General features: G+C 40.4%; 1 protein-coding gene, 1 long non-coding RNA gene and 1 other non-coding gene across 6 annotated transcripts in view; 2 read left to right on the top strand and 1 right to left on the bottom strand.

Moving 5' to 3' along the window:
• Nucleotides 1–27,486, bottom strand: part of LOC105491605 (SCAN domain containing 3) — a 61,830-nt gene that overhangs the window by 28,880 nt on the left and 5,464 nt on the right. Inside the window, exons 1-2 of one of the 3 annotated variants that reach the window (XM_071097415.1) lie at nucleotides 16,596–17,422; nucleotides 7,940–8,090 (exon numbers count right to left, since the gene is read on the bottom strand). The exons of 1 other annotated variant lie outside the window; for it this stretch is intronic. The gene's annotated coding sequence lies outside the window, so the exon portion shown is untranslated. Of the gene's footprint in view, nucleotides 1–7,939; nucleotides 8,091–16,595; nucleotides 17,423–27,486 lie in introns of those variants that run through there. One more of the 3 variants, XM_011758131.3, reaches the window with a different exon arrangement.
• On the top strand, nucleotides 7,799–7,870 carry TRNAA-AGC (transfer RNA alanine (anticodon AGC)). The gene has a single exon. It is a non-coding gene; the product is annotated as a tRNA-Ala (tRNA).
• Nucleotides 17,278–24,382, top strand: LOC139363469 (uncharacterized). Of its 2 annotated transcripts, none has more exons than XR_011623903.1 (3): nucleotides 17,278–17,404; nucleotides 22,075–22,242; nucleotides 24,209–24,378. It is a non-coding gene; the product is annotated as an uncharacterized lncRNA (long non-coding RNA). The 2 variants fall into 2 exon arrangements; XR_011623904.1 differs by lacking the exon at nucleotides 17,278–17,404 and adding an exon at nucleotides 17,468–17,574 and having other exon boundaries at nucleotides 24,209–24,382.

Here is a 27,486-nt window from a genome sequence, read left to right as displayed (position 1 = left end):
CGTGAGGCTGAGGCACGAAAATCGCTTGAACCCAGGAGGTGGAGGTTGCAGTGAGCCGAGATCACACCACTGCACTCCAGCCTGGGTGACAGAGTGAGACTTTGTCGAAAAGAAAAGAAAAGAAAAGAAAAGAAAAGAAAAGAAAAGAAAAGAAAAGAAAAGAAAAGAAAAGAAAAGAAAAGAAAAGCAGAAAGTAATTATAGCAAGGTTGCAAGATACAAGGTTAATATATAAAATTCAATTCCTTTTCTACATACTAACAATACTCATTTGGAATTTGAAATTAAGAAAGCAACACTATTTATATTAGCACCAAAAGAAGAAACGAAGAAACAGAAAAGAAAACAAAAAAGAAACAGGATACTGAAATATAAATCTAACCAGATATGTACAAGATCTATGTGAGGAAAGCTGCAAAACTCTGATTAAAGCGATCAGAGAATCCAAATAAATGGAGAGATATTCCATGTTCATGGATAGGAAAACTCAATATTGTCAAGACATCAGTTATTTCCATTTGATCTATAGATTCAACACAATCCTAATCAAAACCCCAGTGAGATACTTAGTTTTAGAAAAAACAAACAAACTCAAAATGTACATGGAAAGGCAAAAGAATCAGAATAGCCAACACCATGCAAAAGAACAATGCTGAAAAACTAACACTACCCAATGTCAAAATTACAGTAATCAGGACAGTGTGGTGTGGTGATATGGTTTAGGTGTGTCCCCACTGAAATCTCATCTTGAATTCCCACGTGTTGTGAAAGGGACCTTGTGGGAGGTAATTGAATCATGGGGGCAGGTCTTTCCGTGCTGTTCTCATGATAGTGAACAAGTCTCATGAGATCTGATGGTTTTAAAAAGGGAAGTTTCCCTGCACAAACTCTTCTCTTGTCTGCCACCATGTGAGACATGCCTTTCACCTTCCACCATGATTGTGAGGCCTCCCCAGCTACATGGAACTGTAAGTCCAGTAGACCTCTCTCTTTTGTAAATTGCCCAGTCTTGGGTGTGTCTTTATCAGCAGTGTGAAAATATACTAATACAGTTGTCAAAATAGAAAAATAAATGAATGGGAAGAAGTGAGATTCAGAAATAGACCCATAGTAAACTTATCTTTGACAAGGGAGCAAAAGCAATTCATTGGAGAAAAGCATGATTTTTTTAAAACAAATTTTAATAAAACAATTGGAGATCCATATGTTAAAAAAAAAGACTTTAGACATTGACCTTAACATTTTCATAAAAATTAACCCAAAAATTGATTATACACCTAAATGTAAAACACAAATCTATAGAATTTCTAGCAGATAACATAGGAGAAAATCTAGGTTGTGTTAGCTTTGGCAATTAGTTTATAAAGACAACACCAAAAGCAAAACATCTGAAAAAAGAAAAAAGTTGGATTTCATTAAAATTAAAACTTCTCTGTGAAATACACTGTTAAGGGAACGAAAAGAAAATGTACAAGAACTCTCAAAAATTTAACAAGAAAACAAACGACCTAGTTAAAATGTAGGCAAAAGATCTGGACACTTCACTAAAGAAGATGGCAGCTAAGCTTATTTATAGATTCTCAACATCATACGTCACTAGAGAATTGAAAATCAAAACAGTAGGTGGGGAGTGGTGGCTCATGCCGGTAATCCCAGAACTTTGGGAAGCTAAGGCAGGCGGACTACTTGAGGCCAGGAGTTCGAGACCAGGCTGGTCAACATGGCAAACCTCCATCATTACTAAAAATACAATAATTAGGCGGGCATGATGGTGTGTGACTGTAGTCGCAGCTACTTGGGAGGCTGAGGTTAGAGGATTGCTTTAGCCCAGGAGATTGCAGTGAGCTGAGATCCCACCACTGTACTCCAGCCTGGGTGACAAAGTGAGACTGTGTCTCAAAAAAGTAAAATGTAAAAAAGTAAACAGAGTTTTAAGAAATTTATCACCCAGAAACAATATATGAACCTACTTTGGATCATAAGTCGAACAACTCACCTATAAAAAAAATTTTGCATAACTGGGAAAATTGAACTTGGACTAGGTATTAGATAATATTAAGAATTTTAGTTAAATATTTTAGAAGTGATAAAGTTATTAAAATTATGGTTTTGTTTGTTCATTCTTTTTGTTTTCTGTGATACAGCCTCAGGAGGTCCTGACAACATAAGCCCATTTTTTAAAATGTTCTTTTCTCTTACACATATACCGAAGTATTTAAACATCGAATTACATGGTGCTTAGAAGTAGCTTAAAATACTTCAGTGGAGAAAAGGAGGGATGAATGAAATAAGAACAGTAAATGCTAATTGTTGTTGAACCTGGTTGATGTGTGCATGGAAAGTCAATCCACCATTCTCTCTAACTTTATGTAAGTTTGAAAGCTTTAATAAACAAAACTAGAAGAACTTTTTTCAATGCAGGCATTAGTTGTCAACTACCCATTTTTGTCAATGATATTCAAAATTACTCTCACTCTTGTTTCGAGAGGAGGAGGGGGACAGGGTCTTGCTCTGTCGCCCACGCTGAACTGCAGTGGTGGGATCTCAGTTCACTGCAGCCTACGCCTCTCAGGCTCAAATGATCCTCTCACCTTAGCCTCCCAAGTTGCTGGAACTACAGGCATGTACCACCACACCTGGCTAATTCGTGTGTGTGTATTTTTAGTGGAGATGGGATTTTGCCTTGTTGGCTAGGCTGGTCTCAAACTTCTGACCTCAAGTGATCCGCTCGCCTCAGCCTCCCGAAGTGATGGGACTACAGACGTGAGCCACTGCGCCCAGACAGAACTCTCACTCTTAAGGCTCCACCGATGTTGAAGTGTTTGAGGGGGGAAAAGTCGTTGTTCTGTGGGACCCTGGTACTGAAGACACGATCTGGGTGACCTCTAGCTCTATCCTACTCACCCACCCCTCTATGCTCTCCATTTCTCTCTCTCTTCTGACATAATGAGGCATGCAGGCCTGAGTGAAGGAGTACCTTCTGGCAGCTATGGGAACTATGGCTATGCTGATAGTGCATATAATGCCTGTGAAGAAGAAAGAGAGACTCACTGAAAGTTTGACCTGTATAGGTCCTTTGGTTTATTTTTTAATTTAATTTAATTTTTATTTATTTTTTTCTGATGGGTTATCTTTTCTTACATATGATGATGATAATTCATGACACTTAAATAGTGATGTTTTGTTTTGTTTTTGACACAGAATCTTGCTCTGTCACCCAGGCTGGAGTGCAGTGGCATGATCTCAGCTCACTGAAACCTCAGCGTCCCGGGTTCAAGTGATTCTCCTGCCTTAGCCTTCTGAGTAACTGGGACTACAGGTGCTCACCACTACACCCACCTAGTTTTGTGTTTTTAGTAGAGACAGTGTTTCACCGTGTTGGCCAGGCTGGTCTCAAAACTCCTGAGTTCAGGTGATCTGCCCACCTCGGCCTCCCAAAGTTCTGGGATTACAGGCGTGAGCCACAGTGCCCAGCCTCTTTTTGCCTAAATCTTTCTAATAATTTTTGATGATAATGACCTCTCTTTCTTCTCTGCCCTAATACCTCATTCTTTAAATAAAGCTTATGATTTTGGCATGTGTCTAGTAGGGCCCAATTCATATATGTATTAGTCTAGTCACTGTTTTATATTAACTTTATAAATTCCATTGACTTGGCTTATAATAGCTTTATGATTTTTGCTACTTCGGTAGGCCATTTGATTATCGTTGGTGACAGAATAACGTAATTACTAAACTCTGAATGGAAATAAAGTATTCAATAAACTCAAATTGAACTTGGAGTATTGTTGCTTTAATTTATGGAAAGCAAATCACAAAGGTGGACTGCTGAGTAAAAGAAAATATTAAAATAATATTAAATACTCTGTATTGCTGCTACTTTGGGATCTATCCATTTATAGGCACCAAAAATACATTTTTAAATAAAATTTTAAACACTTTCTCATCCTTAAAGTTTACTTTGATGGGTACACAAGGCTAGATTGGCAATTATTTTATTTCAGTATTTCCAAAATATATTTTATTGTTTCCTGGATTTTACCATGAAGATGCTTGTTAACATTCTAATTGTTCTTTCTTTGCAGAAAATCTATACATTCTCTCTGGCTGATTTGAGATATCCTCTTATGTTTGGTATAACATAGTTTCAGTATGAGGTGTGTAGTTATAGTTGTTTCTCTTTAACTTGCTTGTGACATATTTGCTTTCTGACTCTCTAAGTGAAAATTCTCTCTCCAATTTGGGAAATTTTCCAGGTATATTATATCTAAATATTACCTCACTTACATTTTTTTCTCTTCTTTTATTCCTGAACTCTAATCGTGTATACTTCAGAATTTTCACATAATCTTCTATTTCCATTATTGTTTTTTTTAAATCAGTTTTCTGTGGCTGTGTAATAAAGTACTCCAAACCTGGTGGCTTAAAACAACATAGAACTCAGGTGAAATGTATCATCTCATCTCCTTGTGAAATCAGCTGGATTTACAAATTAATGTGAGTTGGCAGGTCAGCTGGGACTTGCTGCTCCTGGATGCCCTTAATGCCTGGATGTCTGATACTTGGCAAGGGCTATTTTCTGGAGTTCATCAGTTTTCCTTCATGTGATCTCCCCAACAGGACTGCCCAGCTTTCTTAGACAGTGATAGTGTCCCAACATGTTGAGAACTGAAGCTGCAAGCTTTCTTGAGACCTGCACTTAGAAGTAACACAGCATCACTGCCACTGTGTTCCAATGGTCAAAGCAGATCACAAAGGCAGCCCACATTCCAGGGTTAGGGGAATAAGATTTGGCTCCACCTTCTGATGGGAGGAGATGCAAATAATTCGCAGTCATGTTTACCTATCTCAGCTTGCTTCATATGTTCCATGTTCTTAACCATTTTTGCTGTATTCTGGGTTAATGTTTTGTCTTTATCTTTCAGCTTAGTAATTCCTTCCCCAGTTGTAGCTAATATGCTATTTAGCCTTGTCCATTAGGAATTATTTTTGGCCGGGCACAGTGGTTCACGCCTATAATCCCAGCACTTTGGGAGGCCGAAGCTGGTGGATTACATGAGGTCAGGAGTTCAAGACCAGCCTGGCCAACATGGTGAAACCCCGTCTCTACTAAAACTACAAAAATTAGCCGGGCGTGGTGGCACACCCCTGTAATCCCAGCTACTCGGGAGGCTGAGGCAGGAGAATTGCTTGAGCCCAGGAGGCAGAGGTTTTAGTGAGTGGATATCGTGCCACTACACCCAGTCTGGCTAACAGAGCGAGACTCTGTCTCAAAAAACAAAAATCTTTTTTTAACTATTGTGTCTTTATTTATTGAATCTACATTTTTACATAATTTTACTCACTCTTTTGCATACTTCCATTTGTAATCATATCCTTAATTTATTGATATATGTCATACATAGCTATTATACATTTTGTATCTTAAAATTTAACATCTACAGTTCTTTAGGTTTCAACATGACTTTTTTGTATCTGTTGAGTCTCAAGCATAGTAATTTACCTTCTTAGGTTTGTAGTAATCTTTATTATTAACCTTATTTTGTGATCTTAACATAAGAGCGTTCTGCAGGCCTAACTCGGGGAAGTTTTCTTTCAGGGAGGATGTATTTCTACTTCTGCCAGGAGCTAGGGGACAAACTTGACCCTGAACCACTTGGTCTCACTACAGGTTTTGCCCCATAACAAGAGTGTCAGGCTCAGCTCCTCCACCTCTCTGCTTTTCTGATATTAAATATTCATCCTCACAGTTGTAGTATTTCTACTGGTATCTGATTTCAGGTTAAACCCACTCCTCTGTTGGTCCAGGTTGGCTTCCAGCAGTTCTTGCTCCCAACTGTTCTAACTTCCAGGAACTTTAGGCAGAGTTCCAACAGTTACGGCTTTGACTACTCACTGCCCTGACCTGGGCTCCAGGTGTTTCTAAGTCACTTTAGCTCTCAGAAAATATTCACTTATTTTTGTTTTGAGTGACCTCTAAAGAATTCCTTAATCCTTTGTGAGACCAGAAATGTCACAAAAAGTGTACTATCAAGAGACTTTGTTGGGAAGATTTTTTTAAAGCAAGAACCAGAAAGTACAGACCAATGGCTGAAAAATATATAAGCATGCAAGATTATTTAGTATTCCAATGGATAACATATACCCTGAGCCTAGTCATGAGAAAGTATCAGTCAGTGAAAGACATTCTATTTTTAAAAATGAAATGAGGCCCGGGTGGTGGCTCACACCTGAAATCCCAGCACTTCAGGAGGCCAAGGAGGGCGGATCACGAGGTCAGGACTTTGAGACCAGCCTGGCCAACATGGTGAAACACCCGTCTCTACTGAAAATACAAAAAAAAAATTAGCCAGACGCAGTGGTGGGCACCTGTAATCCCAGCTACTCAGGAGGCTGAGGCAGGAGAATCATTTGAACCCGGGAAGCAGAGGTTGCAGTGAGCCAAGATCGCGCCATTGCACTCCAGCTGGGCGACAGGGCAAGACTCTGTCTCGGAAAAAAAAAAAAGAAAGAAATGAAAATAACACTATTTTTTAAATGACATATCAATGTCATAAAAAATAAAGACTATGCAAATATTCTTCATTAAAGAAGACTAAAAAAGATATGACAACTAAATGCAACGCCTGACCCTAGACTAGATCCTGTATGAGAGGAAAACATCAAGTCAATTGGTCAACTTGAAATGCAGACTGTAGATTAAATACAGCTATTGTATCAATGTTATATTTACAAAAGTTCCTAATAGTACTCTGGGTATATGGTAAAATACTTAGTAAAGGAAATGGACGTGATGTAAGCAACGTACAGGAGCGAGAAGCAGCAAATGATAAGGCAAATGGGGTAAAATATTAATATCTAAATCCAAGTAAAAGATAGAAGGGTATTTTTGTATTATTTCTATTTTTTCAACTTTTTAGTGAGTTATAAATTGTTTCAGAAAGAGAGAGGGAGAGATTTCAACGGAGGTGCCTCAGAAGTCAGTAGTTGTGAATCTGGGTTGGGCTGGGCCAGCTCTTTAAAACGTGGGAAGTTTCCCCCACCGCCCCTCACCATTCGAGAAACCAATAATTTTTCATTGCTCCATGGTTTCCTACAGATCGGTCGCCAAGAAACAGATGCCAGCCCTGCCTTACCTAATTCATCTTTTTTTCAAATAACACTACTACCCCACCCCCACCCCCATCCCCATCAGCTTGGCTTAGCAGGGGACCCTCAGAGTTTTGTCGGAGGTAAAGTACTCTAGAAGTGCCGATCTGGGTGCCTACGTTATGCCTCTCACTCGGGACCAGGTTTCCAGTTTGTCCTTGTGATTGATTCATGACATCTTGAGCTCGCAAGAACGTTCCCTGCCATCACCACTAAATGTTCAGTGGACGTTATGGGTTTTTGGAAACGGAAGTGATTTGAGAGTATTTGTTCCAAGAAAGGCAGCGCTGGGCGCGGGGACTGGAACTCGGTAGGCGAGGATCCCCTTTGATGCCCCCCTACAGTTCCCCTTCAAACACGTAGGTCTCAGCTGGTACTGCGCTACTGGCTTCGGCCTCCTGGGGCCTTATGGTTGAAAAGAGCAGGAAATCAAGCTGGAAAATGCGAGAGACAACAGATTGTCTGCTTTCAGGCTCCTTCCTTTGTAATTTCACTGTGTTGCTTTCTTTGGACGCTGCTTGTGCAGGACCTAGGCTAGCTGTTTCACAAATTGCGGAGTTTGCATTCATGATTTCACTGCAATTTACTGAATCTTTGAGAAATACCGATTATAAATCATGAAAGAAATGCAAAGCAAATTGCCTACGGTTGGGGGTGTAGCTCAGTGGTAGAGCGCGTGCTTAGCATGTACGAGGTCCCGGGTTCAATCCCCGGCACCTCCACCAGTTTTGGGAGTGAGCGCTTTCCACTTTCATTTCTCCCTCCCGTTAAATAAACCTGGTCTCACTCACTCAATTTTCTGCTTGTCTGTACAGCCTTTGCGGTGTTCAATATCTGTATCGATAGATAGCATTGCCACACCAGGAAGTTTTGAACCCTTTGTAACAAGCATTTTTGCAAATTAATCGGCCTGGTTTCTTTGGATTTCATGCTATGGTATTACTGAAAAACAGAAAAAAACAGAAAAAATATAAAAATAATAAGAGACCCTTTGTTTTATTCACTGTTTTTTTCTTTTCTTTTTTGAATTCTGAAGAGTTCTTGGAGCAAAGAACAGCATGGAAGTTTAATAGCAGAAACATATCTTATTGATGTCTTTCTTCTGAGCTTCCAACCACCCTATACCTTACCTTTTCTTGAATCACCAGATATGGAAGCAGTGAGCCCTGTTAGTATCATGTGGTGATAGGTACATGAAGGACAATAAAATGCTGTCTGTCCTAGCATAGGGTGCCTCCCAAGTCTAACCTGAATGAGACAGATGGGATTGGCTGGTTAAATGAAGCCAGAACTACTGCCCCTTTGCTGAAATAGCTTAGTGGGAGTGTGAGAGACCAGGCATCCAAATATCTCTTGTTCAAGAAAATGTCATTAAACATAAATGACATGTTGTTGGGAAAAGGGCTTGTGGGAAAAGAGCTTGTGGGGTGCCTGCATAAACTGGCCATAAAAATATGAGACAATAAGTTGTGGAAAGCCACAAGAGGCCTCTGAGGCGGAAAGCCTCCTAATTGCCATCATGTTCCCATGCTCAGAGCGAGACTCCCTCTCTTATCTGTAAACACTGTGTTCAAGGAGAAAGACACTCCTTCGAAACACTGGAATGTGGACAGACGTGCAGGCTCTAGTTAAGCCTGCTCCCACTAGCTACTCTCTGATAAGTTAAAGATACGCTGTTTGAGCACAAAGGAGATTCATTTAAACCACTATTGCTATAGATTATGGCTATGACGCACTGCCACCTACTCACTTTTTCGCCCCGAACATCTGCTTGTTAGATCTAAGTGATTGTACTCTTAGCGTGGAGATCAGAGCCCTGAGCCTTCTGCAGCCTCCATTTTGCAACTGGCCCCCTGGCTCCCCACCTTTACTCTTAACTTGTCTCTTCTCAATCCTTTGTCACCACCGAACTTTGGGTACCCTACGGGTGGTGTTGAGGCTGGTCCCCAACACATGTTGAACTCATTTTACAAACGTATTTAACTAGAAGACCACCTCCACTGCCCCTAAAACAAAAAAGTCTCCCACAACACCTACATATGTTAATCAATCCAAATTAAAGGTGATTTGCCTACACCAGAGCTAGTATGAAATATTGATCAAATATATAGTATGAGAGGAAAGAAACCAGTTTTTCCCTTTTTAACTTATTGATTTCTAGAAATTATGTTTTATTCTGATAAATAATTCTGTATAATATATAATGTTAATAGATGTTTATGAGGCTGGGCATGGTGGCTTATGCCTGTAATCCCAGAACTTTGAAAAGCTGAGGCAGAAGAATTGCTTGAGCCCAGGAGTTCCAGACCAGCCTGGGCAACATAGAGAGACCTCATCTCTACAAACAATCTTTTTTTTTTATTAGCAGGTCATGGTGGTGCATGCCTGTATTCCCAGCTAGCTACTTGGGAGGCTGAGGCAGGAGGATCACTTGAGCCCAGGAGGTTAAGGCTGCAGTGAGCTGTGATTGTGCCACTGCACTCCAGCCTGGGCAAAAAGAGCAAAACATCATCTGGAAAAAAAAGGGGGGGAGGTGTTTATGGTATATATTCCCTATTTAAGTCTTTTTACAGTATTTTGTGATCAAATACATTTAAATTCTTTTTCATGACAAGACAAGTATATTCATTATCTTCACTACTACTAAACATTGTAACGGAGGTATTAGCCAAAGCATTTAGACATGAAAAAGTAATTAAAGGATTAACTGTTGGATAGAACGGGATAAAGCTGTCTATGTATCTTGGTAGGATTATATATCTGGAAGCCACCCCTCAAAATGAAAAACTAATTATAAATAGAGAATTTGATAAAGAAGCCGGATGCAAAGTTAGCATAAACATACACACTCATACACACACACAAAAAAAATAGCTTTTCCATATTCAACCTTTGAATGTTTTCGAATATCAGTTTTATTTTGAAAGCTAACAAATGAAGGAAAAGAATCAAGTATTTATCCTATCTCTCCTGTATGGAATGTATTTCAGGATAAACATATAGTTGATGAGGGAAAGATTTTTCTTCTTGGGAAATAACAGCTAATAAATGCAGGAGAGATTACGAAATTAGAGTCAACATTTTGCAACTGGTATTACTGTAACGCATCCAGGTCACAATTGGCAATGGCTGCTATAACCATGAGGTGAAATTGGATGAAATACTCTAGAATGGTTGGAGCAGGCTGATGTCACCTAAAACCAAAGCTAAATTTTATATCATCAGATGTGAGACAACCACAAATCATGTGACCCATAATAAAGTAGAACATAACCAGGACCGCAATAAAATACTGGTGTTGAAAATTAAATTTCTATAATCAAATAGATAAAAACCATTTGTTCAGAGTAAATAGTGGAGATACAGAAATGTGTTTAATAACATTATAATGATGCAATCAGCTAAATCCAGAATGTGGAAAATTCTCCTGGACAAATTGACCTTCAAGAAAGAAATGGCATGGAGTCTGGGCACGTTGACACATGCCTGAAATCCAAGCGCTTTGGGAGGCGAGGAGGGCTGATCACTTGAGGTCAGGAGTTCAAGACCAGCCTAGCTACATGGTGCAACCCCGTGTCTACTAAAAATACAAAAATTAGCCGGCTGTGGTGGCAGGCGCCTGTAATCCCAACTACTTGAGATGCTGAGGTACAAGAATCGCTTAAAACCATTAGGGCTTTTTATTCCCCAGGTTTTTAAAATAACCTTTTTTTTTTTTTAAAGGTAATATGTGCATTATAGGAAATTAAAAAACACAAGAGGCCAGGCGTGGTGGCTCACGCCTGTAATCGCTGCACTTTGGGAGTCTGAGGTGGGTGGATCACCTGAAGTCAGGAGTTTGAGACCAGCCTGGCCAACATGATGAAACCCCGTCTCTACTAAAAATACAAAAAAATTAGCTGGGTGTGGTGGTGTGCGCCTGTAATCCCAGCTACTCAGGAGGCTGAGGCAGGAGAATTGCTTGAATCTGGGAGGTGGAGGTTGCAGTGAGCCAAGGTCACACCACTGCACTCCAGCCTGGGTGACAGAGCGAGACTCCAAAAAAAAAGAAAGAAAGAGACAGAAAGAAGGAAGGAAGGAAGGAAGGAAAGAAGGAAGGAAGAAAGGAAAAAAAAAAAAACCCACAAGAAACAAAGAACAAAGTCATCCACAATCACAAGTAGTTTATATTTTGATGTGTCCTTCTAGGTCTACTACACACTTGTGTGTGTGTGTAGACATAACATCCAGTTATATGGGATTGAGATTGCACAGTATATAGTATATATTATGCTTTTTTACACATTATAAATATTTACCAATTCAGAATTGCAAAGCTATATGAGTATTTTGATGACCAAGAATATACAGCACCAACTCAGTCTGTTAGAAAAAAAAATGTAATCCTGCTTTTTTGGGGGACAAAAATTTTATAGAAGGCAAAAATGGCAACATGCCTCTCGATAAAAGCATTAGCAGAGTTCTGATTAAAATACTGCATTCCCTTAGTGCTCAATTTAAAATAAAACATAAAGCAACTGAATACACTAAGTATAAGGTTTCTAAGAGAATTCATTAACAGATCTATACCATTAAAATATTAGCAAGAAGATATGTTTCCCTTGAATTACTTCATGTATTCCTATAGTACAGCCAAAGGAGATGCACATGTATCAGTGGTTCTCATCAAAATGGAAATATGGATACATCTGCATTCATCTCTCCCTTTATACTTCCTTCTGCCCCTCTGCTGCTAACCTGATGAACAAGTCCTGATATACACTGCCCAGTGGTGGTTTCACAATTCCATGTCCAAGATACATCTTTTCTAAAGATGTTTACTGAAAAGTAAAGTGTTCATATAGACATATGGTTATCATCTAAAACCATGTTCTAGATAATGGAGATACTAGCAAAGAGCCTTTCCCTTCACCTTTCCTCTTCTCCCTCTTCCACCATCCAAGTGGCTATGTCCAGCTCCAAGAGGTGGATTAACAAAGGTCACTCCCAGAAGACAGGCCTTCCTAAAAACTAATAAAAGGATATAAAGGGATTGTTTTACTACCTCTACTTCCAACACACTTTGAGCAAAAGGACTTACCTTTTAATATACAACAATATTAACTAAAATGCACGTATAGAACAATGGTTAGACCATCTGAACTAATCTAACTCACCTGTACAGAACTCTTCCCCCTACATATTTCTTCCTCCACAACTTGCCACTACCCAGTGAAAAGTCAATATACTCTCCAAAACATCAAGTTTAACAATTCCATTCCCAAATACAACCACTCCTAGGCAATTTTGGTGAAAGGTGTTACTTAGTCTCTACTTTTAACCTATGTTGTGTGCTTTTACACATCTAAAAAGACAAGATGTTTCAGATGGGAGTTGTTTTCCACTGTATATACAGTAGCATTGAATAAATGGTGCACATACATAGCACAGGCTATAATTTAAAAGTGTCTTCTAAATAGGAACATTATGGCCTAGAATCCTTCCTCTTCTCACCTCTAAATTAACCCTGTAGACAGGTACGAGCATCCAGAAGAGGTATAAGCATCCAGTTAGAGATTTTAACAATTTCACTTCTGTGGGGGTTTTTTTGTTTTGTTTTGAGACGGAATCTCACTCTGTTGCCCAGGCTGGAGTGTAGTGGCGTGATCTCGGCTCACTGCAACTTCTGCCTCCCAGGTTCAAGCGATTCTCTTGCCTCAGCATCCCGATTAGCTGGGACTACAGGCGTGTGCCAACATGCCCGGCTAATTCTTTTGTATTTTTAGTAGAGACGGGGTTTCATCGCGTTAGCCAGGATGGTCTCGATCTCCCGAGCTCGTGATCCGCCCGCCTCGGTCTCCCAAAGTGCTGGGATTACAGGCGTGAGCCACCGCGCCCAGCTCACTTCTGTGTTTTTAGGAACACTCTATGAATTTTAACACAAACTGTACTCAATGTATCAGTTTACTAACTCTACTTTTGTCACACACTAGCAACCTCCTTACCATCTGGAAAGACTAGATGTTATAAATTAGGACTCCTTTGTGGATTTATATACACTATATACACAGCACTGTAAAAGACTATAAACACACTGGTATAAAGCCCTCTGCACTTTCTTCTCCTTCCTCCCTGAACCAGCACAAATATAATAATGTGTACTGCTCAGGGAATTAGTTTGATCAATTTTCAAAAGATAATATTTCATATGAATCAAAAGGATATCTACAATGCATTTTGTGCACTTCTAAACACTTAGAAAGCCTAGACTTTTCAAATAAGGACTTAAGTTTGTCCACTATATACACAGTAGTGTTGAATAAACTATATACATGTAACAGTGGTTATATCTGAAAGTGTCTTCTAAATTGAAACATTCTAGTCTAGAATCCTTAATTTCTTCCAACTCCTCTCCACCACAAACCCAGTGGATATAGGCACGTGTGTCACTTAGCCGATGTTATCATTTCATTTCCAAAAGTCCTTTTCAGAAGACAGTCTTTAAATGAATTTTAACACAAAGTGTACAAAATGTGTTAGTTTATTAATACTACTTTTGTCATAAACTGGCAACCTCTTTAATATCTAGAGACTAGATGTTATAAAAATTAACTAGATACTATAGTTTAATATCTAGAGACTGTATATTATAAAATACACACTTGACAACTCATTTATCCAGTATATACACAAAATGCACAATATAAAAAAGTTAAATGAAATGCACATAACATATAAGGCAATGAATAAGCTGAAATTTTCTAGTACTAACAACACACCTTTTGCAGTTTCTTTCCACCCACCTCCCTCAACTCAACGAACAAGTAGAGAGCACACTATTCAGAGAGGTGGTTTAACAATTCCACTTCCAAACACAGTATTTCCCATCAGTCTTTAAAAGCTATTTAAAAGTGTTATTCAACTACTTCTACTTTTAAATACATCAAGCAGTTCTAAATAGCTGAAAATACTAGATATTTAATATGACTTTTCCACCATGTACACAGCACTGTTAAATAAAATTGCATACATGCAATAATAGTTGTAATCTGAGGTATCTTCCAAATATGATCATTTTGGTCTTGAACCATTCCCTCCTCACTTCCTTCTCTCTGACTTCAATTCGGTGGACATGTACAGGCACATGTAATGCTTAGAGATGGTGGAACAAATTTGTATCCAAAAGTCATTTACAGAAGACAAGCTTTCCTATGAATTTCAACACAAAGTATACAAAAGGTGCTAATTTTACTGAGTACTTTGTCATACACTGGCAACCTCTAACATCTAAGGGATTAGATGTTGCAAAATTATGACTCATTTGTTTATTATAAAGTTTATACACTGCAAAACAAAATCCACAAAACATACAGAAAAATGATGTCTAAAAAGTCCAAGTATAAACACACTAGCATATTACCTTTTGCAATATCTTCCCTCCCACTTCCACTAAACCATTAAACAAGTATAGACACTACTATACCGCTCACAGAGGTGGTTTAACAATTCCACTTTACTTTCTTTTCTTTTCTTTTTTTTTTTTTTTGAAATGGAGTTTTGCTCTTGTTGCCCAGGATGGAGTGCAATGGCATGATCTTGGCTCACTGAAATCTCTGCCTCCCAGGTTCAAGTGATTCTCTGTATTCCCAAGAAGCTGGGAATACAGGCATGCGCCACCATGCCCAGCTGATTTTGTATTTTCAGTAGAGACAGAGTTTCACCATGTTGACCATGGCTGGTTTCGAACTCCTGACCTCAGATCATCCACCCGCCTTGGCCTCCCAAAGTGGTGGGATTACAGGCGTGAGCCACCACACCCGGCAACAATTCCACTTTCAAAAGACACTATTTCTTATGAATTTTAGCAAAAAGATTTTTTAAGTGATTATTTTACTCTTACTTTTACAATAGAGGTTAAATGTTACCTGTACATTTAACATATGCCAGGCACTTCTAAACATCTAGATAGGCTACATGTTTCAGGCAAGGAGTATATTTGCCACTATATACAAAGCAGTCTTTTTTTTTTTTTTTGGAGACAGGGTCTTGCTCCATCACCCAGCCTGGAGTGCAGTGGTATGATCTTGGCTCACTGCAACCTCCACCTCCCAGGTTCAAGTGATTCTCCTGTCTCAGTCTTCCAAGTAGCTGGGATTACAGGCGTGCAACACCACACCCAGCTAATTTTTCTATTTTTAGTAGAGATGGGGTTTTACCATGTTGGCCAGGCTGGTCTTGAACTCCTGGCCTCAAGCAATCCACCTATCTCGGCCTCCCAAAGTGCTGGGATTACAGGCATGAGTCACCGTGCTGGTCCTGCAAAGCAGTCTTGAATAAACTGTACACATGTAACAATAGTTAAAATCTGAAAGAGTCTTTCAAATAAAAATATTCCAGCCTAGAACCCTTCCCATCTCAACCCAGTGGCCAATAATGTTCAAATTTTCAGAAGACAATCTTCCCAAGGAATTTTAAAACAAAATGTTCAAAATATATTAGTTTACTAACTCTACTTTTGTCATATACTGGAAACCTCTTTAATGTCTAGAAAGTCTACATGTAAATTAGGATTTGTTTTCCTCTATAAACACTGTATAAACAGATAAGGAAAACAAAGTGAACAGACATGAACGACAATAGCTAATCTTGCCTCACTGTAAGCACACTGGTGGCATAGGGGTGTCTGCACAGCCTCCTTCTCCTCCTCCCCTGAACTAGCATATAAACACAACGTGTGTTACTGAACTGGTGGTTGGCCATTCTCCTCTTAAAACATTTCATACGAATTTTAACCAAAAGATATTTACCAAATGGGTTATTTTACTATTTCTAATTTTAACACAAATTAGACACTTCAGAACATCTAAAAAGACTAGACATTTCCAGGAGCAGTGGCTCAGGCCTGTAATCCCAGCATTTTGGGAGGCCAAGGTGGGCGGATCACTTGAGGTCAGGAGTTCAAAACCAGCCTGGCCAAATGGTGAAACCCTGTTTCTACTAAAAATACAAAAATTAGCTGGGCACGTGCCTGTAATCCCAGCTACTTGGAAGACTGAGGCAGGAGAATCACTTGTACATGGGAGGCGACCACGATCGTGCCATTGCACTCCAGTCTGGGCAAGAGAGAGAGACTCCATACCAAAAAAAAAGACTAGACATTTCAAAAAGTACTTGGAGTTGTCAGCTACATAAACAGTAGTGAGGAATAAAGTGCACACACAAGACAATGATTATAATATGTAAACGTCTTCTAAATATGACCAGTCTGGCATAGGACCTTCTTCTCTTCCTTCTCACTTCTCCATGTCCTAGTCTAACCCACTGAACAAACGTGTATGTGTCTACTCCTGGTGTTGCTTCCAGAGGTGGTGCAAAAATTCCATTTCAAAAAGTCATCTACAGAAGATGTTTATTTTCTACGATTTTTTTTAAACAAATGGGAATTTACAAGATGTGTGATATTCTTACTCTATCATACGTCGGCAGCTTCTTTCCATCTGGAAGGGCTAGATGTGGCAAATGTTATCTTGTAAAAGTTTTGGGAGAAGCTGAGAGCAGCTTTCTCACATTATATACGCAGACCTTCTATAAACGCCGGTACATCTTCCCAAAGCGTGGGCATCTCCAAAGCGCCAAATGGGGCCTATTACTCCATTTCTCTCTTCCCACATCAAGGTCTGGTAGAAGGAGGGTCAACCGCCCCACGGCCATGACTGTTCCACTCGTCCTCATCCGGGACTCCGCTGACCTTCCGGCCGTTAAGGCCGTTGTCCGTTGTCATCAGGACCAGGTAGGTCTCGCCCGATTGGGACAGAGCGGTCGCCCGAAGACCGGATCTGCGCGGCGCCGTGGCCTAAAGAGGTGGCCGAGCCCGTCCTTAGCTCCGTCTTCCGGGGCCCTGCGCTCCAGCGGCCTCTGCGCTGTTCTTCCCGCCCCGCACACACGCCACCATCCAAAGGCTCTGTGTCCCGGCAGCCACCAGATCACCGAGGTGTGAAGAGAGGTTTCCCGCCGCTTCCAGCCGGGCCTGACAAGTGGGAGGCGAGACAGCGGCCTCTGCTGGAGCTCCGGAGCGCGAGTCGGGCTTTCTTAAGAGGCAAAGCGCGGGAACTGACATCAGGGGTAGGGCGTGCAGAGCTGCATACCTACTTGCTCTGGTTATCTTGAGTTAAAGGGCCACCCTGTGGTCTGGCTGGAGGCAACAGACTGTAAATCAATCGATTGTTCAACATTCCTTCCCCAAGTGGGACACTCGGCAGCCGTGGTTGTCTCCTAAGGTCAGTTCCTGGAATTCTTTTAAATGCATGGTTCTAACATTATGGCGTCAGTGAGGCAGTGGGGTAGATTTTGTGATCAGTGGAGATGCATGAAGGAATGGCCTAGTAGGGGTAGGCTGAAGCCAAACCCCCTTCCCACTTTGCCTCATTTTATTCTATTTTTATTTCAGGTAGATTTAAGATAATCATGGTCTTATCTTCTCTTCCACAGCAGTTTGTAGAAGGCTCCTCTCTTATTTTATTTATTTATTTATTTTTAATTTTTATTTTTTGTTTTTTTAGATGGTGTCTCTGTCACCCAGGCTGGAGTGCAGTGCCATGATCTCGGCTCACTGCAACCTCCGCCTCCCGAGTTCAAGCGATTCTCCTGCCTCAGCCTCCTGAGTAGCTGGATTACAGGCGCGCCACCACGCCCGGCTAATTTTTTATATTTTTGGTAGAGACGGGGTTTCACCATGTTGGCCAGGCTGGCTTTGAACTCCTGACCTCAAGTGATCTGCGAGCCTCGGCCTCCCAAAGTGCTGGGATTAGGTGTGAGCCACAGCGCCCAGCCTATTTATTTATTTATTTATTTATTTATTTATTTATGTATCTCGGTTCACTGCCACTCGACCTCTTAGGCGCAGGTGATTGTCCCACCTCAGCCTTCTGAATAGCTGGGACTATAGACATGCACCGCCATGCCCCGCTCATTTTTTTGTATTTGTTGTAGAAACGCGGTTTCCCCATGTTGCCCAGACTGGTCTCCAAGAGCCTCCCACCTGGGCCTCCCAAAGTGTTGGGATTCCAGGCCTGAGCCACGGCGCTCCGCCTATTTGTTCCTTTTAAAAAAATCTAATTTCCCCTTTCTTGTTTCAGATTTCTCCCATAATTTGAATGTATTTAGTGTGCCTTTTTATTTGTATGTCTTATTGTAACTTGTGTTGCTTTTGTGCATATATTTTTAATAATATAAATGCTGTGATTTATAGAGTTCAGTATTATTTCTTACTCTTTAAACATGATGCTTTGTATGTTACTACATGTATATTTTCTTCACTGTTCTAATTGTTTCTGCACCAAACTAAGGGTCTGGCTGCTGTTTCTCCATGCCCAATAACAAGATGCAGATGAACTGGGGAGGAAGAGGGTTTTTATTCCTGTAACCAGTTACAGGTAGAAGGCCTGGAAATTATTGCCAGACCAACTCGAAATGTCAAAGTTTTCCAGAGCTTATATACCTTTTAAGCTATATGTCTATGTGTAAGTGTGCATTCATCTAAAGACATAAGTGATTAACTTCTTTTAATCTATAACTAAGGTCTGAGTCTTGAAGACTTCCTCTGGAGCCTCAGTAAGTTTACTTAATCTAAATGGGTCTAGTTGCTGGGGTGATTACCCTTATCTTGTCTCCTGCTAAATCACGGAGGTTTGGGGAGTTCCTTCAGACCTCCAATAAGCTTGTTTGTGGAGGCCTGGGGAGTTTCTTCAGACTCCCAATAAAACTTGTTTAATCCTAAATGGGTCCTGTTAAGAACTCCTTCATTATTTTGTCATGCTTTAAGGCCCACAGAAGTCCTAGGCAAAACTCTGAGGGGCTTTTGTTACATTCTAGCCTTTGTATGAGGGCATTGGCTTTTTTAAGCTTTTAATATTTAACTTAACCACTCGGTCAGTACTGAAACAGTTGTGATGCAGGCCTGAGTTGGTGAAACCTGGCCTGCCACATAATGGATGCAGAGTAGTTCGTGTGTAGGTCTACCACTATGATATTTTGATACAAGAAATACAGACCAGCACAGTGGCTCACGCCTGTAATCCCAGCACTTTGGGAGGCTGAGGTGGGAGAATTACTTGAGTCTAGGAGTTCAGAGACCAGCCTAGGCAACTCCATCTCTACCAAAAATAATTTCTTTAAAAAATAGCCGTGGCTGGCTGTGCGCACCTGTAGTCCCAGCTATTTGTGGGGGGCTGCAGTGGGACTTAGCTTCAGCCAGGAAGATCGAGGCTGCCGCGAGTTACAGTCATACCACTGCACTCCAGGCTGGGTGACAGAGACCCTCTCTCAAAAAAAAAAAAGAAAAATGAAAGAAATATATATCTATATTATATATATGTGTGTGTGTATGTGTGTGTATATATTATATGTGTGTATATATGTGTGTATATATACACACAAAAAAATATATATATCTGTGCCCCTGGTTACTGACATAGAACTTCTGAAACCCTTAGGTGGGCAGTAGGAAAATCTTTTGTTCTAATATTTGATCTTTGACCCCAGTTCCTGACACAGAGCTCCTAAGACCTTTTTTTCTAATGAGGAGACCCTTGCTGGGCTCCTGGATAGCCTCAGGGGCTGGTTGTCAGGGAAACCGACCATGTGATCAGAGGGATAGAACTTTCAGCTCCAACCCCAAACCTCCAGGGAGAAGAGAGGCACTAAAGGCTGAGCGGATCACCAATGGCCAATGATTTAACCAGTCATGCCTATGTAATGAAACCTCCATAAAAACCCAGAAGGAGAGTGTTGATAATAATATATAAATACAAATTATATATACTAATATATAAATATGTATACAAATAAAGATGTAATATATAAATATCTGATAATAAATGATGTAATAAAAATCTTTCCTCATGTCCCTGTACATGTATGTGTAAGAATTTTCTTACAATTTTCCACATATACACAGGAGCATAGTGGCTTGGTGTCACAGGTTTGATTATCTGTGAAGTGGACCTTGAGATAGAGTTGTTTTGTTTTGTTCTGTTTTGTTTTGTTTTTTTGAGACAAGGTCTCACTCTGTCACCCAGGCTGGAGTGCAGTGGCACGATCCCTGCTTACTACAACCTCCACCTCCCAGATTCAAGCGATTCTTGTGCCTCAGCCTCCCAAGTAGCTGGGATTACAGGCTCATACCACCACGCCCAGATAATTTTTGTGTGTGTGTGCATTTTTTGGGTAGAGACTGAGTTTCACCATGTTGGCCAGGCTGGTCTTGAACTCCTGACCTCAAATGATCCACCCACCTTGGCCTCCCAATAAGCGTGAGCCACTGTGCCCAACGAGATAGAGTTTAATGTGCAGGATGTTTATTATGCAGTATCTTTGAGATCCACATCTGTGGAAGGCAGAGAGTAGACTCAAGACTGAGAAGAAGTCAAGCTAGGATGCCTGCAAGGTAGGATGCATGCCTGACAGCCTCAGCTAACACCATGGGGAGTTCTGAGGCTAAGTGGTCCATCTGATCCACTTTGGGGCCTTAATATTCTTGCCCCCTCTGCCGGGCACGGTAGCTCATGCCTGTAATCCCAGCACTTTGGGAGGCCGAGGTGGGCAGATCACCTGAGCTGGGGAGTTCGAGACCAGCCTGACCAACATGGAGAAACCCCATCTCTTCAAAATTAGCCAGGTGTGGTGGCACATGCTTGTAATCCCAGCTACTTGGGAAGCTGAGGCAAGAGAATTGCTTGAACCCAGGCGGAAGAGGTTATACTGAGCCAAGATCGCACCATTGCATTTCAGCCTGGGCAACAAGAGTGAAACTCTGTCTAAAAATATATATATACATATGTGTGTGTGTGTGTGTGTGTGTGTGTGTGTGTGTGTATATATTCTTGCCCCTTCACTCATTTGATGTGAACAGCCTCAGAAAGGATGTGATCTTGGGCAGGCAGCTCTGCAGCTGAGACAATCCCTGAAAGTCCTGACAGTTGTGGATTGTCTGCTGAATGCACTGGTATTAGCTGAGGCAACAAGTCCAGGTAGATCTGGGCAGAGCATCTGCGTCTATTACATTTGGTCATAGAGAATGTGTTAACATGTTTACCTAAATACTAGCCAATTTCTCTGAGGATGGCTGTGTGTTATTCTGCACTTTACCCAGCAGTGCAAACCAAAAACAAACAAATAGAAAGTCAAATAAGGATATAAACACACATTTACAAAAAGAAAAGATACAAGAGGCTAATGAGGATGTGAAGATGCAGTATTAATTCATTAGTAATCAACAATAAATAACAATAAAACTTCATTTCACACTACTGAAACAGGCAAAATTTAGAAGTCTCAATAATTTCATAGCAAAAGAAAACAACAGAATAAAAAGGTAACCTACAGAAAGGGAGGAAACATTTGCACATCATATACCTGTAAAGCAGCTAATTTTCAAAATATATAAAGGACTCATACAACACAATACCAAAAAAAGAATACAAACAAAAACCAAATAACCTAATTAAACAATGGGCAAAAAACTTGAACACATTTCTCCAAAAAAGACATACAAACGACCAACAAGTATATAAAAAGATGCTCAACATCATTAATTATCAGGAAAATGCAAATCAAAACTACGATGACATGTCATTTCATACTTGTAAAGATGGCTATTGTAAAAAATGACAACAAGAAAGATAACAAGTGTTGGCAAGGATGTGGAGAAACTGAAACCCCTGTATACTTGTTGGTGGGAATGTAAAATGGTGAAGCAGCAATGGAAAACAATATGGAGGTTCTTCCAAAAATTAAAAATAAGACTACCATGTGATCCCGCAATCCCACTTTTGGGTATATTTCCAAAAAAATTGAAATTAGGATCTCAAGGAGATATATGCACTTCCATGTTCCTTGTAGCATTATTCACAGTATCCAAGTTATGGAAACAACCTGTATCCATTGACAGATGAATGAAAAAAGAAAGTGTGGCATATATATTCAATGGAAAATTATTAGGCCTTAGAAAAGAAGAAAATCCTGCCATTTGCAACAATACTGATGAACCTGGAGGACATTATGGGAATTGAAATAAACCAGTCACAGCACAAATACTGCATGATTCCACTTACATGAGGTATGTAACAGTTAAACTCAGAAACGGAGAATGCAGTAGTGGCTGCCAGGGGCTGGGAGGCTGAAGAAGATGGGGAATTGTTGCTCAATGTATATATTTCAGTTATGCTACACGAATAAGTTCTAGAGATCTACTGTACAACATAGCACCTATGGTTAACAATACAGTATTGTACGCTTCAAAATTTGTTAAGATGACAGATCTCATGTTAAATGTTTGTACCACATACAAAAAATAAAGACAAAACAAAACCAAAAAAACCCAAAGAGACAAAAGGAAATTTTGGTTGGTGGATATGTCTATTACCTTGATTGCGTTGATGGATCATGGGTATTTCCCTATGCCCAAATTCATCATATTGTACACATTTTGTGCAGTTCTTTGTATACCAATTATGCCTCAATAAATCTGTTTTTTTGTTGTTATTGCTTTTTGTTTTTGAGACACAGTCTTGCTCTGTTGCCCAGGCTGGAGTGCAGTGGCGCAATCTCGGTTCACTGCAACCTCCGCCTCCTGGGTTCAAGTGATTCTCCTTCTTCAGCCTCCTGAGTAGCTGGGATTACAGGTGCCTGCCACCATGCCCGGCTAATTTTTGTATTTTTAGTAAAGATGGTGTTTCACCACCTTGGTCAGGCTGGTCTCGAACTCCTGACCTCATGATCCACCCTCCTCGGTCTCCCAAAGTGCTGGGATTACAGGTGTGAGCTACTGTGCCCAGCCAATAAATGTTTTTTTAAAATAAATCTAACGTCAAGAGTTGGCAGATTTGTTATTGCTTTGCAATTGTTCTTTGTATATTCTAAGAATGATTTCATTGCTGGTTTTAAATATTGCAAATAACTTCTCCAAATCTGTCGTCGTGTTAGTCCGAGTTCTCCAGAGTAACAGATTATATAGGTATATATTATTATACATATAATTTATTATATGCACATTTTATAACATTGTAGTATAATTATAATTAGTATATATTATACCATATCCTAACATAATGAACAATACTTATTATGTTACTATAATAAATATTATGCATATGTATTACATGTATAAGGAGACTTATTTTAAGGTTTTGCTTTACACAATTCTGGAGGCTGAGAGGTTCCATGATCTACCATCTGCAAGCTGGAGACCCAAAAAAGCTAGTGGTATATTTGGAAGGCCTAAGAGCTGGAGGGTGGGTGGCATAGATTCTTATCAAGTCTGAGGGCCTGAGAACCAGGTGCATCAAGGACAGAATATCAGTGTTCCTGCACAACCTGTCAAGCAGAGGGAAGGTGAATCCAACCTTCCCCCTCCTTCTGTTCTATTCAGACCCTCAATGGATTGGATTATGTCCACCCACATTGAGGAAAGCCATCCGCTTTATCAGTCCAGCAATTCAAATGCTACTGTCTTCTGGAAACACCCTCACAGACATACCCAGAAACGTTTAAACACATGTCTGGGCATCCTGTGGCCCAGTCAAGTTGACCTATAAAATTATCAGATTCATCAATGTGTTAATTTTGTTCTAAGGTATTCTTTGTCTCTAAGGTGTTCAAAATCTTTAACAATCTCCAATTTCTTTAAAACTAAAGGCTTGGCCGGGCGTGGTGGCTCACGCCTGTAATCCCAGCACTTTGGGAGGCTGAGGCGGGTGGATCACGAGGTCAGGAGATCAAAACCATCCTGGCTAACACAGTGAAACCCCGTCTCTACTAAAAATACAAAAAATTAGCCAGGCGTGGTGGTGGGCGCCTGTAGTCCCAGATACTCGGGAGGCTGAGGCAAGAGAATGGCGTGAACCCGGGAGGTGGAGCTTGCAGTGAGCCGAGATAGTGCCACTGCACTCCAGCCTGGGCGACAGAGCGAGACTCCATCTCAAAAAAAATAAAAAATAAAATAAACCTAAAGGCTAAAATTAATTTTTTAAATACATTTTATATTTTGATTTAATCAAATTTATCTTTCCTTTTTTTGACTTTAGGGACTGTGCTTGTTAGCGTGTGGCATGCCAATGGATAATAATGATAATGAAAACTATGATGATGACAAAAATGAGAATGATGATAGCATGTAATTTACTATGTGCATAATAGGGAATAAAGGTTTTTTATTATTATTCCTCATTAAATGTCTTATTTCTTTTAAAATTGTTTCTTACTATTTCTTATTAAAACTGGGTTGGCCAGGCACAATGGCTTACACCTGTAATCCCAGCACTTTGGGAGGTCGAGGTGGGTGGATCACTTGAGATCAGGAGTTCGAGACCAGCCTGGCTAACAAAGCGAAGCCCCATCTCTACTAAAAACACAAAAATTAGCTGGGCATGGTGATGTGCATCTGTAATCCCAGCTACTACGGAGGCTGAGGCAGGAGAATCTCTTGAACCTGGGAGGTGGAAGTTGCAGTGAGCTGAGATCGTGCCACTGCACTCCAGCCTGGGCAAAAGAGTGAGACTCTGTCTCAAAAGTAAAAAATAAAATAAAAATAAAACTGGGTCATTATTATAAGTTATTATGAAGAAACAGAACCAAACCATTAATCACAACAACACAGTAACAGCCGGGCATACAATGGCAGCCCTTGCCTATAGTCCCAGCTACTCAGGAGGCTGAGAGGCATGAGGATCACTTGAGCCTGAGTTGGAGGCCAGCCTGGGCAACATAGCAAGACTACATCTATAAAATTTAAAAAACAAAAATGACAAAAAGCAATGTAATAACTCCTTTGCCTACTGATAGGGCAACCAGAGTGGAGTGAATATGGAAAGCTAGTTTACATATTGATATGATTTGGCTCTGTGTCATCACCCAAATCTCACCTTGACTTGTAATAATCTTCACGTGTCATGGCAGGTACCTGGTGGGAAATAATTGAATCATGGGGGCAGGTTTTTCCCCTGCAGTTCTCATGACAGTGAATAATTCTCATGAACTCAGATGTTTTCATAAAAGGCAGTTCCCCCCACATGCCTTCTTACCTGCCACCATGTAAGATATGCCTTTGCTTCTCCTTTGCCTTCTGCCATAATTGTGAGGCCTCTCCAGCCATGTGGAACTGTAAGTCCATTAAACCTCTTTCCTTTATAAATTACCCAGTCTTGGGTATGTCTTTCTTAGCAGCATGAGAACAGACTAATATATATGTTCAGTTACCTTTCTCATGAGAAACTTTTTGTTTCCTTCAGAACCAGTTCTCTTCATTAAAGTCTTGTTCTAATCTATCATGAGAATCCATTCTACTTCAGCTTATGTGTGTTCCATGGTACATATATTTTAAAAGCAGTTGGCTTCAATGGGAAACCAGGAAGAGGAGAAATTAGAGTAAATGACATAGTGGCAACAATCATAGTGTTACTGAAAGACAAATGGCTGAGTGGGATACATACCCATGCATTATTCTCCCCTATCCTGCTCCCTCCACCACCAAAAATTGATGGAGCCAGAGGTCCTAGCATTGCAAGTAATGTGGCTTTATTTCACCATCTGCATGCACTCCTATTTAAAACTAAGATAAAGAAAGGTGGTAGTGACTTAGTTGCTTTACATTTAGATTACTTGGAAATTTTCGATGTTTACATGTCATAGAACACAAGAACTGAAAGGCATATAAGGTCAGTATGATATCAGTAATTTGTCAAGTTCTCATCCCTTAGGTCAACAGCTGGTACACCAGAGCAAGTGTGCTATATTGAAAATAAAATAACAGGACAGGCCGGGCACGGTGGCTCATGCCTGTAATCCCAGCACTTTGGGGAGCCGAGGTGGGTGGATCACCTGAGGTCAGACATTTGAGACCAGCCTGGTCAACATGGTGAAACCCCATCTCAACTAAAAATACAAAAAAAGTTAGCTGGGCGTGGTGGTGGGCACCTGTAATCTCAGCTAGTCGGGAGGCTGAGGCAGGAGAATTGCTTGAACCCAGGAGGCGGAGGTTGCAGTGAGCCGAGATTGCGCCATTGCACTCCAGCCTGGGTGACGGAGTGAGACTCTGTCTGAAAAAAGAAAGAAAGAAAGAAAGAATAGGACAATAATTGAACATAAAGAAATTCGTTTGCTGGAATCAAAAGGGAGAAAACATTCATCATGTGGTATTAGACAGGACATAAAGAGATGTTGGGAGCTTTGCAAAAAAATCAATTAAATTCACCACACAAGGCTGGGCCCGGTGACTCACACCTGTAATTCCAGCACTTTGGGAGGCCGAGGTGGGCGGATCATGAGGTCAGGAGATAGAGACCATCCTGGCTAACACAGTGAAACCCCGTCTCTACTAAAAGTACAAAAAATTAGCCGGGTGTGGTGGCCTGCGCCTGGAGTCCTAGCTACTTGGGAGACTGAGGCAGAAGAATTGCTAGAACCCAGGAGGGAGAGGTTTCAGTGAGCCAAGATCATGCCACTGCACTCCAGCCTGGCGACAGAGCAAGACTCTTTCTCAATAAATAAATAAATAAATAAATAAATAAATTCACCACACAAAAAAAGAGGCCCTTGCAAAGATCAAAAATCCACTCAGTATCAGCATCTAATCTACTAAGCCAGCCAGCACATGAAATGATACATCAATAAAAAACTGAATAAACATATATGTCTGTATTTAACTGCCTCAACTTCTGATGTTTTAACCTATTTTCGAAATTGTTAAGGGGAGAAAGACAAAGGCCTTGTTTTGTTTACAGAATTCATGCAATGTCTCACTCTTTAAAGAGGTAGATGGGAAGAGGAAGTTCTGTGGATCAAATCTGGGTCTTCCAATCTTTATCACTGAACCACATCCCCACTGGAGGTATTACTGACTGTTCTGATTGTTGACCAAAATTGCCACAAAAATGGCATCTTTATATAGTTTCTTGGAGAGTAACTACCAGGAAGTGGGAATGAAGACAGAAAGTAAACACCAGCAGTGACATCGAAAGAGGAATGAAATAACCTATGAACAAACAGAATAGGTTTTGCTTCATTTGTTCCTTGTGGGGAAGACAAAGTGGAGATACCAAGCATCGAATTGGGAAACCTAGGCATGCAAATTGTAAGCTCTACCACTTGTTATATCCTTGCAACTACCTCTGTTCTCCCCCCAATCTTGAGTCCAAAAAATTATGTAAACATAATTTGCATAGCTGTTTCTTCAAGAGTGTGTCAATAATTCGGGCCTTAGTTTTTAGAAGAAAAAGTTACCCTTTAGGTCATTCTTTTTTTTTTTTTTTTTTTTTTTTTTTTTTTGAGACGGAGTCTCACGCTGTTGCCCAGGCTGGAGTGCAGT

This window comes from Macaca nemestrina, chromosome 5 (genome assembly GCF_043159975.1).
Source record: "Macaca nemestrina isolate mMacNem1 chromosome 5, mMacNem.hap1, whole genome shotgun sequence".
Taxonomy (NCBI): domain Eukaryota; kingdom Metazoa; phylum Chordata; class Mammalia; order Primates; family Cercopithecidae; genus Macaca; species Macaca nemestrina.
The sequence above is the reverse complement of the archived record's forward strand: the minus strand, read 5'-3'. Positions and strand labels throughout refer to the sequence as shown.